This window comes from Ascaphus truei, chromosome 1 (assembly GCF_040206685.1).
Source record: "Ascaphus truei isolate aAscTru1 chromosome 1, aAscTru1.hap1, whole genome shotgun sequence".
NCBI lineage: Eukaryota > Metazoa > Chordata > Amphibia > Anura > Ascaphidae > Ascaphus > Ascaphus truei.
The window spans coordinates 251,202,355-251,222,065 of record NC_134483.1 but is presented as its reverse complement, the minus strand read 5'-3'; the positions used below and the strand labels follow the sequence as shown (position 1 = coordinate 251,222,065).

General features: G+C 44.8%; 1 long non-coding RNA gene across 2 annotated transcripts in view; it reads left to right on the top strand.

Moving 5' to 3' along the window:
* Nucleotides 1-2,266: 2,266 nt before the first annotated feature.
* LOC142470655 (uncharacterized) overlaps nucleotides 2,267-19,711 on the top strand; it is a 104,324-nt gene continuing 86,879 nt past the window's right edge. For both annotated transcript variants that reach the window (XR_012789301.1, XR_012789302.1), the window contains exons 1-2: nucleotides 2,267-2,452; nucleotides 6,900-6,977. This is a non-coding gene — a long non-coding RNA (uncharacterized LOC142470655). The remainder of the gene's footprint in view (nucleotides 2,453-6,899; nucleotides 6,978-19,711) is intronic.

Genomic DNA, 19,711 nt, shown 5'->3' with positions numbered 1-19,711 from the left:
AGTCAGTGAGAAAGGTTTAAGGCAGGAGAGGGCTTTAGATACAATGGGGGTAGAGAGAAGACATCCTTCAGTAGAACGCAAGAGTCGGGATGGTGCATAGCGAGAAATTAGGGCTGAGATGTAAGGATGAGCAGAAGAGTATAAAGCTTTAAAAGTGAGGAGGAGAATTGGGTGTGAGATGCGTGATTTGTTAGGAAGTCAGGAGAGTGATTTCCGCAGGGTAGACGCGGAGACAGATTTAGGAAAGAGTAGAGTGATTATGGCAGCATTGTTTAGGATAGATTGTAGGGGAGGCAGGAAGGTAGGAAAGCAGGAGGTTACAGTAATCGAGACAGGAGAGAATGAGGGCCTGAGTCAAAGTTTTAGCAGTCGAGTAACAGATGAAAGGGCATATCTTTATAATATTGAGGAGGAAAAAGCGACAGGTTTTCGATCATTTTGAATTTGAGGGGAGAATGTGAGAGAGGAGTCAAGTGTGACCCCAAGGCAGCGTGTTTGGGCTACTGGGTGGATGATGGTACTTCCAACAGTAATATGGAAGGAGGAAGTAGGGCCAGGTTTGGGAGGAAGTATAAGGAGCTCTGTTTTTGCCATGTTAAGTTTAAGTTGGCGGAGGGCCATCCAGGAGGATATAGACCAGAGACATTCAGAAACTTTTGTCTGTACAGTAGGTGTAAGGTCAGGGGTTGAAAAGTAAATTTGTGTGTTTTCAGCATAGCGGTGATATTTAAACTCGAGATGTGATTAGGTCAACTAGAGAAAGTGTGTACAGAGAAAAGAGAAGAGGTCCCAGGACAGAGCCCTGGGGTACCCCCACATAGAGATCGATCGAGGATGAGGCGTTGGTAAAAGAGACACTGAAAGTACGATGGTAGAGGTACAGTACCGACACACTTTATTCTCGCTCGGCTAGTCCCGTGAATTCGGGTATACCCGGGTGTATTCAGGTTTGTGATCGTTTTCTGCCAGAGTGCATTGCGTTATTTTCCCGGCAGGGATTTAAGCATTTTATTCCGGCTGGCTGCAATACTGCAATGCCGTGTAAATACACATGGGGGCGTTTGCGAGCTGTTCTCTTTGAAGCCGTCCCCTGGTATCCAGCTGGAAGGTCCCATCGTAATAGCCTCTCTCTATGTGGTGATCTGGTCCCAGACCACCCAATGACAGGTCGCGGCTGTGTCCTGGCTGTGTCCCTCATGCTTTGCACTACAGGGGCAGTGTCCCTATCTACTGGGCCAGTCCCTGAAACAGACACAAGCTAAAAGGGGTAGTTGTGGCCTTGCTGGGGCCTAAGGGGGTATTTGCCCTAGTGCAGGGGCCACAGACACCCTGCACACACACCCTAACCTTCTTGCCCCAGCTCTGACTGGCGTGGCTCGAAGCGTGCCAAATGTATCAACTGTGTGGAGAGGGCAAATCTGCAGCTCTACTGGATGTACTGGGCCATGTGGTATAGCTGCCCTGGGAATTGTTGTCCCCACGGAGCCTATTTGTGTAATGGCCGCCACTCTATTCTATTGGAACGCTCATGTGCGAAACATACTGTGCATGCACAAGCACATACAACATGGTGGAGCACTGCAACAGGAGCCGCCAGAGACCTCGGGTGACTCGCAACCACTACCCGCCTGCAGATCCAACACGTCTCCCCCCAGCCTCCTCTGCCAGTCGCAGGCGCAGCATGAGGTATGGGGACAACCGGGGAACTAGGAGGAAGCCCAAAGGGAGACCTGGCCACAGGTAGAAAGAATTTCTTGCTGCGTACTGGTTTGGTATCTATTTTTAGGCTCACTATGTTTTCTCTCGGCTTTCCCTGACCTGGGATTTCTTTGCAGCTTTAGATTTCCAGTGGTGCTTAAAAACATTTCCATTCAGCATCCAGTTAGACTATAACAGGTTATTCCCAAGGCTCCACTAAGGTCTTTTGAGATGCGTCCTATCTACTGTAAAGCATGCCATTTCTGAAGTCCTTCATTTGGGGGGAAAAAACCTGCCCATTCTGTTATATTTCAAATCAAACAATAAAAATATTCTAAATGTAATAATTTCTAAGGATAAGTTATAGCTATCAAAAAACAAAAGATATTAAACAAAAAAAGTTCATTACTACAAACTAAAATCCTGCTTTGTTTGTATTGAACACTATAACAGAGTTTTATTCCTGTTAAACAGGCTTGCCCCTAATCCAGCAGTGTGCTGGTTAATTGCTGGTGCAATCAACCCCACAGCTCTGTGAAATAGTCTGTTATGAGACAGGAATTAAAGAATCCTTAGTCTGACACTGGGGCTGAACCAAGGAAGGACAGACAGAGATTCCTGAGCTGACATTTGGAGCTGATACAGGAAAGCAGAGAAGCCTGCACACAGACACTTTCTTGAACACCGAGGGGTGCTGAGATCAAGACACCCAGGAACCTACCAGAGACTGACATGAAGGGCCACCTGCTTTAAGGCATCTCTTGAGACTTTGGGGAATAGGGTGGTAATGGGATTATCTCTCCAGCCCTGCAGGTAGGGACTGGGAAGTAAGTTAGCCCTTACACAGCGATAGGCGTTTGTTGTTTTCATATGTTTGCTGTGCTACTGAAGGGAAACAGGCAATAAAGCCTTATTTTAATTTCACCTTAAAACAGTCTCCATTGCGTACCTCTGAACACGTCTCTTACAGACACCAAAAGTAGTAAAATCTATTAATGTAACCGCTGATTGCTGGCATTGCAATGATCACCAAGGTTATTTAAACTGTATATTATGATCCTGCCCTAAATTAACAAGTTTATAAATGCTAATGAATTATTTAGTTATCCCCATAATATATTCCTTTCTACAGTGTAATTTTAAAATAAAGTATGAATTTACAATTTACTCATATGACTTAATATGATATCCGATGTATTTTAATCCTCAGCATGCAAGTTTTTTTGTTTTTTTTGTAAATGGAGACAAGCTGAGATCCCATCTTTATGAGAAATGTTGCATTCATTATCTAATGTAGCTATTTCAGATAGATCGTTCTATTTTGCCTGCAGCTAAACAGATCATTATAATTTATGGCTCAATGCTTTTTTAGAATGTTTGCATAATGAGAGTCACATGTATTTTGTATTCATAGTTCCAAGATTGTTAAACTATTTACGGTATTTTCATCTTGGTTTTTAATTGTTACGACAAATGATTTACTCATTTGCATCTATTAGTATTGTTTTTACTGTTACTGTTAAGTACTGTTAAATCAAGACATAATTTAAAAAAGTCAGATTTTTCATTATAAATGCAGACAGAAGCAACAACCTTCACACAACATTTATTTTAATGTTTCTTCTTCCATTACACGCACACGCAAAAACAACATACACACCCCAACCCTTCCCCCCCACAAACATATACAATCACACTACCTTCTTATATTAAAATGGAGGTAAGCACCTCATAACCCGCAATGAATCACGAAACAGAAGGGATACAGAGATACAGCCTGCAAAAGGATCACAATGAGAAAATATCACAACGCTTGCTACAGTATACGTAATACAAATGGACAAAACTATCTGCGGTGAATAATTTATGTATTCAAACATAACCTTGTACTAGAAAAAATGGAAGATCTAAAATCAGTCCTATCCAACCCCTCTCTCCCTTGGGCATCAAACTTTCTCTCTCTAACCTCTTCTTTTGGCCTTCAACAGTGGACTGCAGCCAGCACCCACAAGGATGACTACTACCAAAAAAAATCTCCATTTCCTCCTTTCCTCTTTCTGACCATCACCTCATCTCATTTTCTCTCTCTCGCTTCTCTCCTTCTCCATCTACCCCTCGCTCACACACACATATAAACACCTCCCTCTACTCGGGTACCTTTCCCTCCTCCAAGCATGCAACTGTTATACCATTCATCAAAAACAGCAAGCTTGACCCTACCTGTCTTTCTAACTATCGACCTGTCTCCCTCCTGCCTTTTACCTCTAAACTCTTTGAACGTCTTGTATTCTCTCGCTTGCTCCACTTTCTCAACACCCATTCTCCCTAGACCCTCTACAATCTGGCTTCCTCACTGCTCACAAGACTGAAACAGCCCTCACTAAAATAACTAATGACCTACATGCTGCCAAAGACAGAGGTCATTACACTACTCCATTACTCGACCTCTCTGCAGCATTTGACACCGTGGACCACCCTCTTCTCTTCCACATTCTCCATACTCTTGGTATTCGTAACAAAGCTATATCCTGGATCTCCTCTTACCTCTCCCATTGTACTTTCAGTGTCTCTTCTGCTAACTTGATTAAGTGCCTAGTGCACGAAACGCGTAGGTGCGTTCGTGTTGCTCTGTTGTCCCTTTGCTGCACCACCCTGCAATAAAACCTGACCTGTTGTTCATTTGAGTGCTTACCTTATCATTTTTTCCGGTCTCACTGGGAGTTGGAAACTGCGGCTGTGCTATACATCTTCACCTCTCTTCTCTCTTCTGCTAACACCTCCTCCATAGATCTCTCTGTGGGGATGCCATGGGGTTCTGTCCTGGGACCTCTTCTCTTTAAATATCACCTCTATGCTGACGACACACACATTTACTTTTCAACCCCTGACCTCACACCTATTGTACAGACAACAGTTTCTGAATGTCTCTCTGCGATATCATCCTGGATGGCCCTCCGTCGACTTAAACTTAACTTGATAAAAACAGATTTCCTCCCAAACCTGGACTTACTATCTCTTTCCACATTACTGTTGGAAGTACCATTATTCACCCAGTAGCCGAAGCACACTCCCTAGGGGGACACTCGACTCCTCTCTCACATTCTCCTCTCATGTTCAAAACGTCTCTGAAACCTGTCGCTTTTTCCTCTGCAATATTACAAAGATACACCCTTTCCTCTGTTGCTCGACTGCTAAAACTCTGACTCAGGCCCTCATTCTCTCCCGTCTTGATTACTGTAACCTCCTGCTGTCCGGCTTTTCTGCCTCTCACTTGTCTCCCCTACAATCTATCCTATACGCTGTTGCCAGAATAACTCTACTCTTTCCTAAATCTGTCTTAGCGTCTCCCCTGCTGAAATCGATCTCCTGGCTTTGCTATCAAATCCTGTATCACACATGCAATTCTCCTCCTCATTTTTAAAGCTTTACACTCTTCTGCCCCTCCTTACATCTCAACCCTAATTTCTCGCTATACAACATCCCAACTCTTGCGTTCTGCTCAAGGATGTATTCTCCCTACCCCTTTGTATCTAAAGCCCTCTCCCATGTTAAAACTTTCTCACTGACTGCCCCAGACCTCTGGAATGCCCTTCCTCTCAATACCCGATTAGCACCCTATCTATCCACCTGTGGATACTACTAGACACATGATACATAAAGCTTGTCCTCCTGCAGAAGCACTTATCAAAATGCCCTCCTACTGTCTCTTTATGTTCCTCCTACATACCAATTAGATTGTAAGCTCCTCGGAGCAGGGTCTCCACAGGTGGTCCCCACGGGTGTCTGGGGGTCCCCGAGTCATCCCTATGGGTGTCTAGGGGCCCGCTGGTGGTTCCCATGGGGGTCTGGTGGCCCTCAGGTGGTCCTCACAGGTCCCTGGGTGCCCCATAGGGGTCCACGGTTCATTCCAGCAGGTGTCTGTGGGTCCTTGGGCGGTGCCCATAGGCATACAGGGTCCTCTGGAGGTCCCCATGGGCATCCTGGGGTCATTGGTTGGTTCCCGTGGGTACCCACTGGCTTGCTGTACCAATCCTGTATTTAAAAAAAAACATGTCCTACATTTAAATCAATACAGCTCGCCCCCCAAACACATAAAGTCCAGTAATGGGCATAATAACTATTATCCATATATGAATAATAGATTATTTGCCATTATTAAACACAACATTAGCCATGCACCATAAATAAAGTAAATAAAAACAGTTCTACTTACCCCTGGCAATATGAATGATGTCCTCATCCGCTTACTGCAGGGCCATGTCCTCTGTTGACAGAGAGCAGTAATAAATACATTGTAATGTCTCCTAACTCCTTAATCACCATTGTGGTTAATAACCACTAAAGTAATTAAGGGGTTAACCCACCCTGCCCGCTACCCACCCGGGAGGCCTAACCACCCACCCCAGACCCACTATGCCCATCCTTCCCACCCTTCCCACCCACCCTTGATTGGTACAGTGGGTACATCATGCTCATCATGGGTACATCATGGGCATAATTTACCACTATAGTAAGAAATGGTGAAGGAAAAAAAAAAACAGGACCAAATAAAACACATAACATTGCCAAATAAATACATAACAAATGGCAATAAAACAATTGAATGGCACAGTGGGTACATCATGCCCATATAATATGTGCATGATTTAACACTATGGCAGTCAATGGTCAACTTTAAAAAAACAATCACAAACAATCGCCTGTGCATTCCAAACAATCACAAAATAAAAACAAATTAAGAAATAAATACAACAAAATTAACACAAATCAATTAATCAAATCAAAAAAGAAGCCCAGAATAAACAATTTAAACAACAAAACCATGAATAAATAAAATAAATATCGAAATAAACTGCTTCATTCTATAACAATAGTCACAAAATAATCAAAAGCCAGAAATAAACAATTTAAAACACCAGCAAAATGTCAGCATACTAAATACAAACACAATATAAAGAGCATAATAAATAAAAAAACAAATTGCCAATACATAAAAGCAAGCATTGTCAAAACAACCATTGCTTGTCCATGTATGTATGTATGTATGTATGTATGTATGTATGTATGTATATCCATAAAGAGACATACATAATTAGTGGCAAGGAATGGGCATCAAAAAAAATTCAATCACAATAAAAATTAAATTAAAAAAACCTGTAAAATAAACATATCATACATTCAATATTTTTCCTTACCTACAGATGTCTCCACCCTCCGATTTCCGTGGTCACCGCATGCTCTCGAACCAATCCACGATCCGGAACAGCAACGGCCCACAGGTAAAAAAAATCCAAAGTCCTTTTCTACTTTCTTTATTTTTGTGTGTAAATTATAATCCATTTTGTCACTTTCGGGGTCTTCGTCTTCTGGAGGAATGCCCTTCTCCTCCTATTGGTGGAGGAGGTCCTCCCTCCTCGGCTTCTTGCCGTAAAATTACACTGCATAGTCTTTTATAGATCTATGTCATCACATTTTTTGCAAATGGTTCACACGACTCTGAATGGCCTGTGAAGACCATATGCCTTTTTTTTGGTCATGTAAAGGAAATTAAGCCAGCCAATCAGAATGGCTGTGCTTCAATTCCTTTTAACATGACAAAATCAAAAGCAACATGGCTGCCGTCACATGGTACTTCAGACAATCAGATTGTGGGAACTATATCCCCAATCTGATAGGTTGTTGTAGACCATGTGACACTCTTTTGGATGATGTCACATCCTTTCCCCAAAAAACTCTCACAGGGTCTATAATAACCACTACTACTAATGTACTACTGCATAATGTACCATAAAGCATTCACAAGGGGCATTACTACTGTATACTGTAGTTTATTTAGTACTATATGCAATATACAATACTGTACTTTGTTACAGTAAGACACCTACTTTACACGTCCATATTTCCATCCCAATTGGCGTCTCATCTGCCTGATGCTGGTCTCAGATGCTGTTATATTGTGAGTTTTCTCTAGAGCAGTCTTGACACTTGCTCCGCAACGCTCATCATTATCTTCACTGATTTGGTCCACCAGAAGCTTTGTCGTCCTACAGTGTAAAGGAAAACAGAACAATTTGTTACAGTAGGCCCAACATTTTCTGTAAAAGAATTGCAAGGAAACAAGTACTGTAAAACACACATGCATTTTGATATGGAAGACGTTTTTAGAGTAATATACTGCTGCGGCCGAGTTTATTCGAGCATTTGCCCGTTCTCGGCCGCAGCAGTAGCCTGGCGTGCGCCGGAGGGTGCCGGGCGCACGCCGAAGCAGCAGAGGAGCGCCCTCCGATCGATCGATCCATCCTCCCGCTGCCAGGTCCGCCGGGTCACCCGGAACCCCCTGCCGCCGTCCCCCACATCGCGGGACACCAGGGCTCCCTCGGGGAGCCCTGGACGCGCGTGCAGGGGGCGCAGGCTCCCGATGACGCGTGCCCGCGCGTCGGTGACGCGCGGCACGCCGAGGGGCGGCCACTAGCAAGCCGGGAAATCTCCCGGCTTGCGGAACCGGCCGCACTGCAATAAAGTGGGTCGGTAGTGTAGGACAAGGTTTTTTCTCAAAAATAATTGCAAGGAAACGAGTACAGTAAAACACACAAATGCATTTTAGCAGTAATAGTGTAATTACATACTGTACAGCAGTGGTTCCCACCTCCAGTCCTCAAGGGCCACTAACAGTGCAGGTTTTAAGGCAATCCTCTCATTAGCACAGGTGGCCCAATAATTGTTACTGAACCACCTGTGCTCAATCCGGGGTATCCTTAAAACCTGGACTGTTACGGGTCCTTGAGGACTGGAGTTGGTAACCACTGCTGTACAGTAAAGAAAACAAAAATACTTACTCTGTTGTGACTGTGGGACTCCGCTTTACACTTTTTGCCTTACCATGGGCATGATAGCTGACTGTGCTTTTTACTAAACCGAGGCCCGAAGTAACTAACCAGCGTTGGATCTATAAAATTCTGTGTCCTTTCTTGTACATATCCCGTATTCTCATGCTGAAATCCTTTGAAATATTTTTCCTCTGCATCACTGCTTTAGAAAATAAATCAAGCACAGAGGAATGTGTATTCAATGTATATTCAACGTACATTGAATCATCAAAAGTGATGGTGCATTTATAATGTAATGTAATTGACCTCGCTCAACAGGTTTTGAAAGTATACAGTTCGCCCACTTGTAACACCTGCAGCTCGAGTCCATGCCCGCCAAAAAATTCAAATCGGGACACAGTGTATAAAAGGTGACACAAATTGCATAGCCTCCCACACACTGATCTCTATATGAACTTGTTCTTGTCCAGACACTGCATTGTGCATTCTTCCATCTGCTTCCATGGATCTACGGACGCAGGAAACTGCTTTCTTCTGCCGTGCCGAAAGCGAAAGGCGGAACCTGTTACCAAGACAATGCCAATGCGAAAGCCAAAGGAGAATAAAGAGAATGTTCCGAAAGCTAGCAACCCTGGTCCTTATTATGTGAAGAAGAAAATGGCTGCCATATACTCAGATCAAACACTTTGGACGCCCACAAGAATTGACCTGGCACCCACCGAGGAAGACCGTTTGTCCACCGATGCTCTGCTGGGAAACTGTAATGCCTGTATGCCCGCAGACCTTGCCAGTCCCCAGTACTGAGATGGGAAGGGTTTTAGCACGCACCTACAGCAGTGAGGGCGTGCCCGGAGTGTGGTATGGCGTTGCCGGGCCTGTAGAGAGATGGTTAGTAATACTTGCAACACCTTTGGGGTTCAGAGTAAGAGGAGTGATGTCTGTGTGCCAGAGTCCAGGGATATAGAGATCAGGATTGTAATGTTCGTAAGCCAGAGTCCAGGGATCACAGAAGTCAGCAAAGTCGTGTCCGTAAGCAGGGTTCAAGGGCAATAGCAAGCAGAGATCAAGCTAGGGGTATGCAGGAGCAGGAACAGAAGCTGGAAAACACAGGAGAGCCAAGCAAAGGACTGCACACACAGAGGTACAAAGAACTATGCAGAGCAATGAGAGAAAGGACAGAGAGGGGTTATAAAGGAGGGAACACCAATGGGAGCTAGAGGAGGAGCAGAGGGTGAAGTGGGAGACAGCAGGGATAGGTGAGGAGAAGAGGAGGAGACAGGTGAGCCAATGAGGGAGATAGCCTGCAGAGCATGAGAGGAGGAGCCAGGAGTCTGAGAGAGCCTACAAGAGGAGCGTGTGCGCGCGCCCTCTGTAAGGTTAGAGTGTGCGCGCACAGGCTGTGTCACGCGGTGCACGGAGCGCCACGCCGCGGGAGCACCCGCCGAGAATGAGGGACAGACAGAAGAAGAGATGGCAGGAGGTAAGGGGACTGGAGCGGGAGCCGAGGGCGGCCCGTTAGCAGGGGGCACCGAAACGGGGAATGGAAGACCGAGAGGGTGCGCGTGTCTTGCGGGGAGCGCGCGCCGATGCCGGGATGACGTCAGAGGCTGCCGCAGAGGGAACGCTGCGGGCGAAGGAAGGGAGAATAGCAGGGGAAGGCAGGGAAGGAACAGAAGAGGCAGGCAGGAGCGGAGCATCAGGGACACATGGAGGGGAAGGAATCCCCTGAACCGTCACAGTATGCCCCCCTTGAGGATCGATCTCCGAGCGATCCAGCCATGGTTTCTGGGGAAATTTTATATGGAACTGCTGGAGAAGTTTGGGAGCATGGATGTGACATGCTGGAACCCATGAACGCTCCTCCGGGCCATACCCCTTCCAGTGGACGAGCAACTGGAGCTTGTTTCTTGACCAACGAGAGTCGATTAGTGAGTGAATCTCGTACTCCTGTTGTCCTAGGTTAGACACTGGGTTGGGTTTTCGGGAAGGATCCGGGAAGTGCGAGCTCTGGACAAAAGGCTTGAGTAGGGACACATGAAATGCGGAAGGGATTCTCATGGTAGGAGGTAGTACTAGACGGTAGGCGACTGGATTAATCTTTTCTGTTATCTTGAAAGGACCCAGAAATCTTGGGGACAGTTTTGGAGATGGAGTTTTAAGCCTAATGTTCTTCAAGGACAGCCACACTCTGTCACCAGGCTTAAATGAAGGACCTGGTTGGCGAAGATGATCTGCTTTAGTTTTTTGTCTAGAGACGGCAGATTGTAGGAACTTAAGGATCCTTTTCTAAGAATTCAGCAGGGTCGTAACATGGGGGTCTGCTGTGGGAACGCCATAAAGGGGGGAGGAGAGGGGAAGACTGCTAGGGTGAAAACCGAAATTGTTGAAGAAAGGAGACTCTTGTGTAGACTCATTCTTAAGAGAGTTGATCGCAAATTCGGCCCATGGTAACAGGTCCACCCAGTTGTCTTGTGACTCAGAGACGAAACATCTGAGATATTGCTCTAAGGTTTGATTCATCCTTTCAGTCTGACCATTGGTCTGAGGATGGTATCCGGAAGAAAAAAAGAAGAGAAATTCCGAGTGTGGGAAAACGCCCGCCAGAACTTAGAGATGAATTGAGACCCTCTGTCAGAGACAATTGAAATGGGAACGCCATGTAATCTGAAAATTTCCTTGGAAAAAATATCGGCCAAAGTAGCAGAATTAGGAATACCCTTGAGGGGAATAAAGTCTGAGTGTTTAGAAAATCTGTCTACTACAACAAGAATGGTATTCATTCCTTTGGAATTGGGAAGTTTGACAATGAAATCCATAGAGATGTGTTTCCAGGGTTGCTCCGGGATGGGGAGAGGCATGAGAAGGCCAGAAGGTTTGTGATGGGCCGTCTCACTCTGGGCACATACCGGACAAGCACTAGTGAAATAAAAAATGTCTTTGTTCATTTTAGGCCACCAAAATGTCCGTTTAATAAGGTCCGCAGTCCTCTTGAAGCCTGGATGACCGGCAGATCTAGAAGAATGTCCCCAAAGTAAAATCTTGTGGCGAAACCGTGGAGCTGCGTATAAGCGTCCCTCTGGTACCCTGAACCTGCTGGGAATGTGAACCTGAGCTTTGTTGATTTCATCCAACACATTAAAATTATTCGCAGAGATTATGCACTTGGCAGGAAGGAGGTTGCCACCCTCCAAAACAGCCAAGACTAGCTGCACAAGAATTATAAAACATACAGAACACCTACAAGCTCAAATTGAACCCCCAAAATACCCACAACATATTAAGAATTTATATTAGTGTAGGGACTCTTGAAACGTGGTCTGCCGTGAAGTTTGGCTCAAGGGCTTACAACAATTTGGCCAAAATGTTAAACTAAAAGACCATTTTATTTATTAGTTATTTATACATGTATATTTAGGCACTGTACCGTATATAAGTTTTTCTGGATGTGCACTGAGCTTTGTCTGTGTTTTATGTTATGTCTCTGGTTTTAAATATATATTGCCATGCTCAGTAGCACTCCTCTGTGAAACTTATATGCTTATATATATATGTTGTGGGTATTTTGGGGGTTCAATTTGAGCTTGTAGGTGTTCTGTATGTTTTATAATTCTTGTGCAGCTAGTCTTGGCTGTTTTGGAGGGTGGCAACCTCCTATCCAATTGAAGCTCACTCCCTCCCACATTTAAATGGTTAAAAGCTTACTCCATGGCATCTCCAACTATCAGGGGAACTTGCCTGCATGCAGTGTGATTGTGACAAATCTATTACAGAGTGCTTTTCCTGGTAATGTACAGGTTAATAAAAGCTTCAATCAGACTTAGAACTTTTGCAACTTATATTGACAGATTTATTATAAATCATTCTTCCTGGCAATGCACAGGTTATTAAGAATTTATATTAGTGTAGGGACCCTTGAAACGTGGTCTGCCGTGAAGTTTGGCACAAGGGCTTAAAACAATTTGGCCAAAATGTTAAACTAAAAGACCATTTTATTTATTAGTTATTTATACATGTATATTTAGGCACTGTACCGTATATAAGTTTTTCTGGATGTGCACTGAGCTTTGTCTGTGTTTTATGTTATGTCTCTGGTTTTAAGAAGATAGAGGCTCCCTGGAGATGATTGAAAAGTTCAGAGATTAAGGGAAGGGGGTACCGATTCTTTACCGTGATTTTGTTGAGTCCGCGAAAGTCGATGCAAGGTCTTAACGATCCATCATTCAACGATCCATCATTCTTCTTCACGAAGAAGAAGCCTGCCCCAGCTGGGGAGGTCGAATTGCGGATGAATCCTTTCTCCAAGTTTTCTTGGATGTAAGACGTCATGGCCTCGGTTTCAGGAACAGACAATGGGTAAGACTTCGACTTCGGGAGAATGGTCCCTGGAATTAAATCGATAGGACAATCGTATGGACGATGAGGAGGTAGAACCTCAGCCTGTACCTTGTTGAACACGTCCAGGAACTCATGGTACACGGTCGGAAGAATCGAGAGATTGGAAGGGATGGAATCCAGGCCGGAAAGCACTGCAACAGGAGAAGCTGTGGAAGCAGACTCAGCGGAGGAAGGCCACTGGATAGGCATAGTGCCGGTCCAATCAATGCGTGGATTGTGGAGTTGAAGCCAAGGCAATCCTAAAATAAGTTGAACGGTAGGAGAATGGAAGATATCAAACACTATTACCTCTTTATGACCGTCGACCAAGGTCAGTGTGAGAGGAATGGACTCCCAGATGATAAATGCTGGCTGGAGCGGGCGACCGTCAATGGCCTCGAGACCAATAGGTGCTTTTCTCTTGACCATAGGAATTTGGTTCTTGGAGGCAAAGGTTTGGTCCAGGAAGTTACCGCAAGATACAGAGTCAATGAAAGCCTTTACTTCCAATAGGAGGTCAGGGCCCTCCAAAGTAGCAGGAAGAAAAAACTTCTTCGGGAGATCCTCAGGGAGAGATGGGCAAGGAGAGACAGTACCCAGTAGACTCCCCTCTACCTTTTACTGGGTGTTCCCGTTTCCTGGCTTCAGGGTACAGTTCTGGAGGCGATGTTCCGAAGAACCACAGTAGAAACAGAGTCCCTTCTGACGGCGTCGCATTCTCTCCGCGACCCGAAGTTGTTGGCTACCGATTTGCATCGGCTCCGGGGCGTTCAACGCCAGGAGAGGCAAAGAGGGTGACCAGTGTGATACAACAGGGGAAGAAAGAAAACGAGAACAGTGTCTCTCGTGCCGTTGTTCCTGGGTGCGCTGGTCCATACGTACACTGAGAATAATCAACTCCTCCAGGGAAGAAGGCCGGGCATGAGTAGCAAGATCATCCTTCAAGGTGTCAGAGAGACCATGCCAGTATGCGGCGGCGAGTACCTCATCATTCCATTTCGTCTCCGTGGCGAGGGTACGGAATTCTATTGCGTACTTGGCAGCAGATCTTCGAGCCTGTGAAATATGGAAGAGAGAATGCGGCCGTCTCGCGCCTTGTGGGAGTATCAAATACTTGCTGGAATTCACGCTTAAATTTGGGGTAATCCTGGGTTAATTCACTCTTATGTTCCCAGAGTGGAGAGGCCCAAGCGAGGGCATCGCCGGTGAGCAAAGCGTAGATGTATGCTACCTTAGAACGGCCAGTAGGAAACTGAAAGGGAGACATTTCGAATTGCACCTCGCATTGGTTTAGGAATCCGCGGCAAGCAAGGGGGTCCCCATCATACCGGTTGGTTGGTGGAATACGTTGTCCAGCACTACCATAGGTCGTAGCAGCAGGGGGTGACGGAGCCACTGAAGTTTCCTGGACAGGGAGGTTAGCCAGTTGCTGGCAAATAGTGGTCAGCTGGTTGCTCAGAAATTGTAAATGTTCCAAAGAAACACCTTGGCCCACCTCAGGGGAGTCTGCATTTGTTAGGCTCTGCATGATGTTACGCCTGTATGCCCGCAGACCTGGCCAGTCCCCAGTACTGAGGTTGGAAGGGTTTTACCACACACCCACAGCAGTGAGGGTGTGCCCGGGGTGTGGTATGGCATTGCCAGGCCTGTAGAGAGATGGTTAGTAATACTTGCAACGCCTTTGGGGTTCAGAGTAAGAGTAGTGATGTCCGTGTGCCATAGTCCAGGGATATAGAGATCATGATTGTAATGTTCGTAAGCCAGAGTCCAGGGATCACAGAAGTCAGCAAAGTCGTGTCCGTAAGCAGGGTTCAAGGGCAATAGCAAGCAGAGATCAAGCTAGGGGTATGCAGGAGCAGGAACAGAAGCTGGAAAACACAGGAGAGCCAAGCAAAGGACTGCACACACAGAGGTACAAAGAACTATGCAGAGCAATGAGAGAAAGGACAGACAGGGGTTATAAAGGAGGGAACACCAATGGGAGCTAGAGGAGGAGCAGAAGGTGAAGTGGGAGACAGCAGGGATAGGTGAGGAGGAGAAGAGGCGGAGACAGGTGAGCCAGTGAGGGAGATAGCCTGCAGAGCATGAGAGGAGGAGCCAGGAGTCTGAGAGAGCTTACAAGAGGAGCGTGTGCGTGCGCCCTCTGTAAGGTTAGAGTGCGTGCGCACAGGCTGCGTCACGAGGCACGCGGAGCGCCGCGCCACGGGAGCACCCACCGAGGATGAGGGACAGACAGAAGGGGAGACCGCAGGAGGTAAGGGGACTAGAGCGGGAGCCGAGGGGGGCCGGAAGCAGGGGGCACCGAAACGGGGAACGGAAGACCGAGAGGGTGCGCGTGTCTTGCGGGTAGCGCGCGCCGATGCCGGGATGACGTCAGAGGTTGCCGCAGAGGGACAGCTGCGGGCGGAGGAAGGGAGAAAAGCAGGGGAAGGCAGGGAAGGAACAGAAGAGGCAGGCAGGAGTGTCAGTTACACATGGAGGGGAAGGAATCCCCTGAGCCGTCACAGAAACCCCAGCTCATATGCTTCAGCACCCATTCACTATGATGCTCTGCTAGGAACCTCCAGCTCATCTGCTCAAGCACCCATCTTCGCAGATGTCAAAGCACTCCTCGCATCAGATCCAGCTCGTTCGCCTGCATGCTGAATGGTTTAAGTTGTGTCGAAATCCCTGACAACTCAACAGAGCAAAAGATTGATCTTCTTTTGGAGACCATGTTCAATATGAATAGTTGTATGTGTGACGTGTGTTCATATGGATAAGATTGAGAGGAACATTGCTTTGCTTATAGTCCTGCCCCTATATGTCCGATGAAGGAGCAGGAGGGTGGCCTGGAGGCACCTTATTCTACCATGGAGGAACCGCACCCCCCCCCCCCCGTGCACCCTCTCAATCCCGGGATTTGACCTTCACGCTTCCAACACCAAGCACACAATGGGACCCTTCACGCTCACCCCCTCCGCCTGCAGAATACATGCATTCCCTTCTGGTGGAGATGACAACCCCAGTAAGGCCACATAAAGAGATGACAACCCTGATAAGGCTATGACAGGAGAAAAGCATCCTCCCAGACCACCAACCCTCGCCCACTGCCAGAAGCACACTCTCTCCAGCACCCAGGATTGTAACGCTCCCGGGCATCATCTTGAGAGAACTGCCCCAGCACGTCCAGGAGAAAAACAAGATCGGAAGTGCTGGTCTAGCCCACAAATATGCCCTGTTCATCTTTAAACACCACGTCAGTTTCCTAGCTGTCCACCAATTGTATCTACTGTAGTAGCTCTAGATTGCTCAGGCAATCCTATTACAGGACTACATTTTCAATAATGCTGTTCAAGAATTGAATTAAATAACTCTGAGAAAAGCGATTGATTACAGGAGAACGGACCGATCTGCAGCTTACTGTAACTAATCCCTTGTCTGTGCATATTGTATTGATGCACATATTGTTTTTTTAAAAAGAGTATTTTTTTTTTAATTACGGCAGCTTGAACTGCAGCTTTAAACGTAATACTGTACTGTATTGGATAATACAGTATACTGTAGTACATTATATTTATCTTCAATATAAACTTTGCCAAACTTGTGGAGATAAGCCACTGTCACTCCTGTATTCTGCATTATAGTTGACAGATGACAGTTGGCCTGCTACACCTGTAGTTGACTGCTGATGAAGCGGGTAGTCATGTTGGTTGTAAGCATGCTGGTACGAGTAATCTGGTACGGAATCATGCTCAGGCTGTAAATCTTGCAGGTATTCCGGCGGTGACAGGTAGCAAGGATTGCCGTTCACCAGGTTTTCACTGATGGTCGGACCGTTATTGTAAGCCGGTGCTGGCACTGTTGCTGGCGCTGGCACATTACTGGATTGGAATAGACGAATCTTATATGGATTAAACCCAACCTTTCTCAATTTGAAGTTGCTATGATCAAACAAACAGTAAAAATGTGGGATCACACACCAATACCCTCCTCTGTCTCTGGGAGTAGGGGCAATGCGATAAAAACAATAATCGTTAGTTAAGGTTTGCCTTATCGAACGCTTCCATCCACGAACGTCAGGTGAAAATTTGTAAAAATCATAGTTCGAAATTAAATATTCATATATTTCTGATACAGTCACCTTCTTTTCTGTTGCAGCATTAATTGCAGAACACATTAAAAATGCATAACTGCAGTCAGGTTTTTTATGTGTACGGTGCACACATGGTGTCCAGTCAGCAATTGTGCAGGGATAAGAATGTAGAAAAAAGCCCACAGCATTGTGATTTAGAGGTTTTTATTATGAAACACCTACATTTGATAATGTCTTCAGCGTCTTCAAGGACCAAGGTCGATTCACAATGAACCACTGTGGTATTGTACTGTAGACTTGGTTTTTATCTGGTTTTTAAACACCTGCAAATTGACACAGTAGCAAAGTACGGTACACATTACAATTCATTCATTCTGCCACCTGGCGGATACGTGAAGAATTGCACCCAAAGAAATCCGAAACCATAAATTCAAATCAACCACTGTCAACACAAGGGTGCCTGGTGTGTTTGGCGGTGTGGATGACGCGTTAATGCCGCATGGAGTACAGCAGAGCACATGGAAATGGCTCCGTGAAATGTTCGAATAACGGCCGCTGCATCTGTATTGACATGATGTACCCATTGTGCCAATCGATTGTTTTATTGCCATTTGTTATATATTTAGTTCGCTATGTAATGTGTTTTATTTGTCAATGTTATGTGTTTTATTTGTCAATGTTATGTGTTTTATTTGGTCCTTTCTTTTTTATTTCTTCACCATTTCTTGCTAAAGTGGGAAGTCATGCCCATATTATATGAGCATGATGTACCCAATGTACGAATGAAAGGGTGAAGGGTGGGTATAGTGGGTCCAGGTGGGTGGTTAGGCCTTAACACCTTAATTACTATAGCGGTTATTAACCGCTAAGGTGATTAAGGGGTTAGGGGCCATTAGATGTTGTATTTATTATGTATTCTTGCTGACATTGGAGTACATGGACCATGCATTAACCTGACGAGGATGCCCTTTACATTGCATGGGGTAAGTGAACTGTTTTTTTAGTTACTTTATTTATGCTGCATGGCTAATATTGCTTTTAATAATGGGCAGGGATAAATGGTGAAACAAATCGCACAAGCAAAAACGGAGCAGGAAGGACCAAGAATCAAAAATAGAATAAAAGGGCACTTTAATGTGACAAAAGACCCATCCAACGCGTTTCGAATGTCACAGTGTTCTTTTTCAAGGATAAAACATAGTGTAATACCATCCATTAAATACCGTCTTACCTGCAGGCAGATTCGCGCCACAAAACGGGCGCACGATGACGTCATGATGCAATGCGCGTCATCGCGCATGCGCAGAACGACCCGGCGCCCGTCTGAGGGCAAAGCTATCCATGCAGGCAGTGTGAAGTATTGTTAATAAGGGCAATACATACGGCAACACAGTAAATTCTAATGGTGTAGTAAGCAGGCAAATTCGTACCACGAACGGACGCACAATGACGTCATGACGCAATGCGCGTCATCGCGCATGCGCAGAGCGACACGGTGCCGTCTGAGGGCAAAATTGTCCCTGCAGGCAGTGTGAAGCATTGTTAGTAAGGGCAATACATACGGCGACCACAGTTGGACAAAAAAGGAAATATCAAAAGACAATAACAATAAGCAAACCACAGAACCTCTTATTCCTTAATCAAAAACGATCAGGAGAGAAATGATATTTAAAAATGCATATGACCACAAAGTATATTAAAATATATAATACAAAAAGATTATAGTATTTAAAAACAAGAAGCAAATAATTGAAATAAAGAACGAAAAAGACACTAATCATCCTGTTTTCAAGCACTTCTCCGATTGTGGTCAGGGGGGTATCAGGAATTTCTCCTTCCTGGGCATTGAATTAATTAATAATAGACCTAGAGGAGGTGACCGCATCAATTTATTGGATCGTAGGGAAGCATATTGGATATTCATTCTCCAAACGTGCTTCCCTATGGGTTTAAATATTGATTGGCAATTGGCCCATTTTCTAGAAAAGATATATTATTGTTACATTTATTTCAGTTATTACAAATTTTGTTGAATAATTTTTAATATTTGGTTACTTTATATATTTATCTTTTCAATTCAATACATTCTCTGTTTTTTCATTTTTTCATTTTCATTGATATTTTTTTTATCATATTATATATTTTTTCATCATATTTTGATTATATATTTTTTGACCCTTTCTTTGTTTGTAGTACACTTCTTTGTGCTCATTTTATTTATATACAGTATATATATATATATATATATATTGGTTATTCTATTTCATTTTATATGTATTTTCATATTTATTCCCCTGTTACTTCAAGCTAAATCAGTATTGTTTTCATTCTTTATTTCAATTATTTGCTTCTTGTTTTTAAATACTATAATCTTTTTGTATTATATATTTTAATATACTTTGTGGTCATATGCATTTTTAAATATTATTTCTCTCCTGATCGTTTTTGATTAAGGTTCTGTGGTTTGCTTATTGTTATTGTCTTTTGATATTTCCTTTTTTGTCCTACTGTGGTCGCCGTATGTATTGCCCTTACTAACAATGCTTCACACTGCCTGCAGGGACAATTTTGCCCTCAGATGGCGCCGTGTCGCTCTGCGCATGCGCGATGACGCGCATTGCGTCATGACGTCATTGTGCGTCCGTTTGTGGTACGAATTTGCCAGCTTACTACACCATTAGAATTTACTGTGTTGCCGTATGCATTGCCCTTATTAACAATACTTCACACTGCCTGC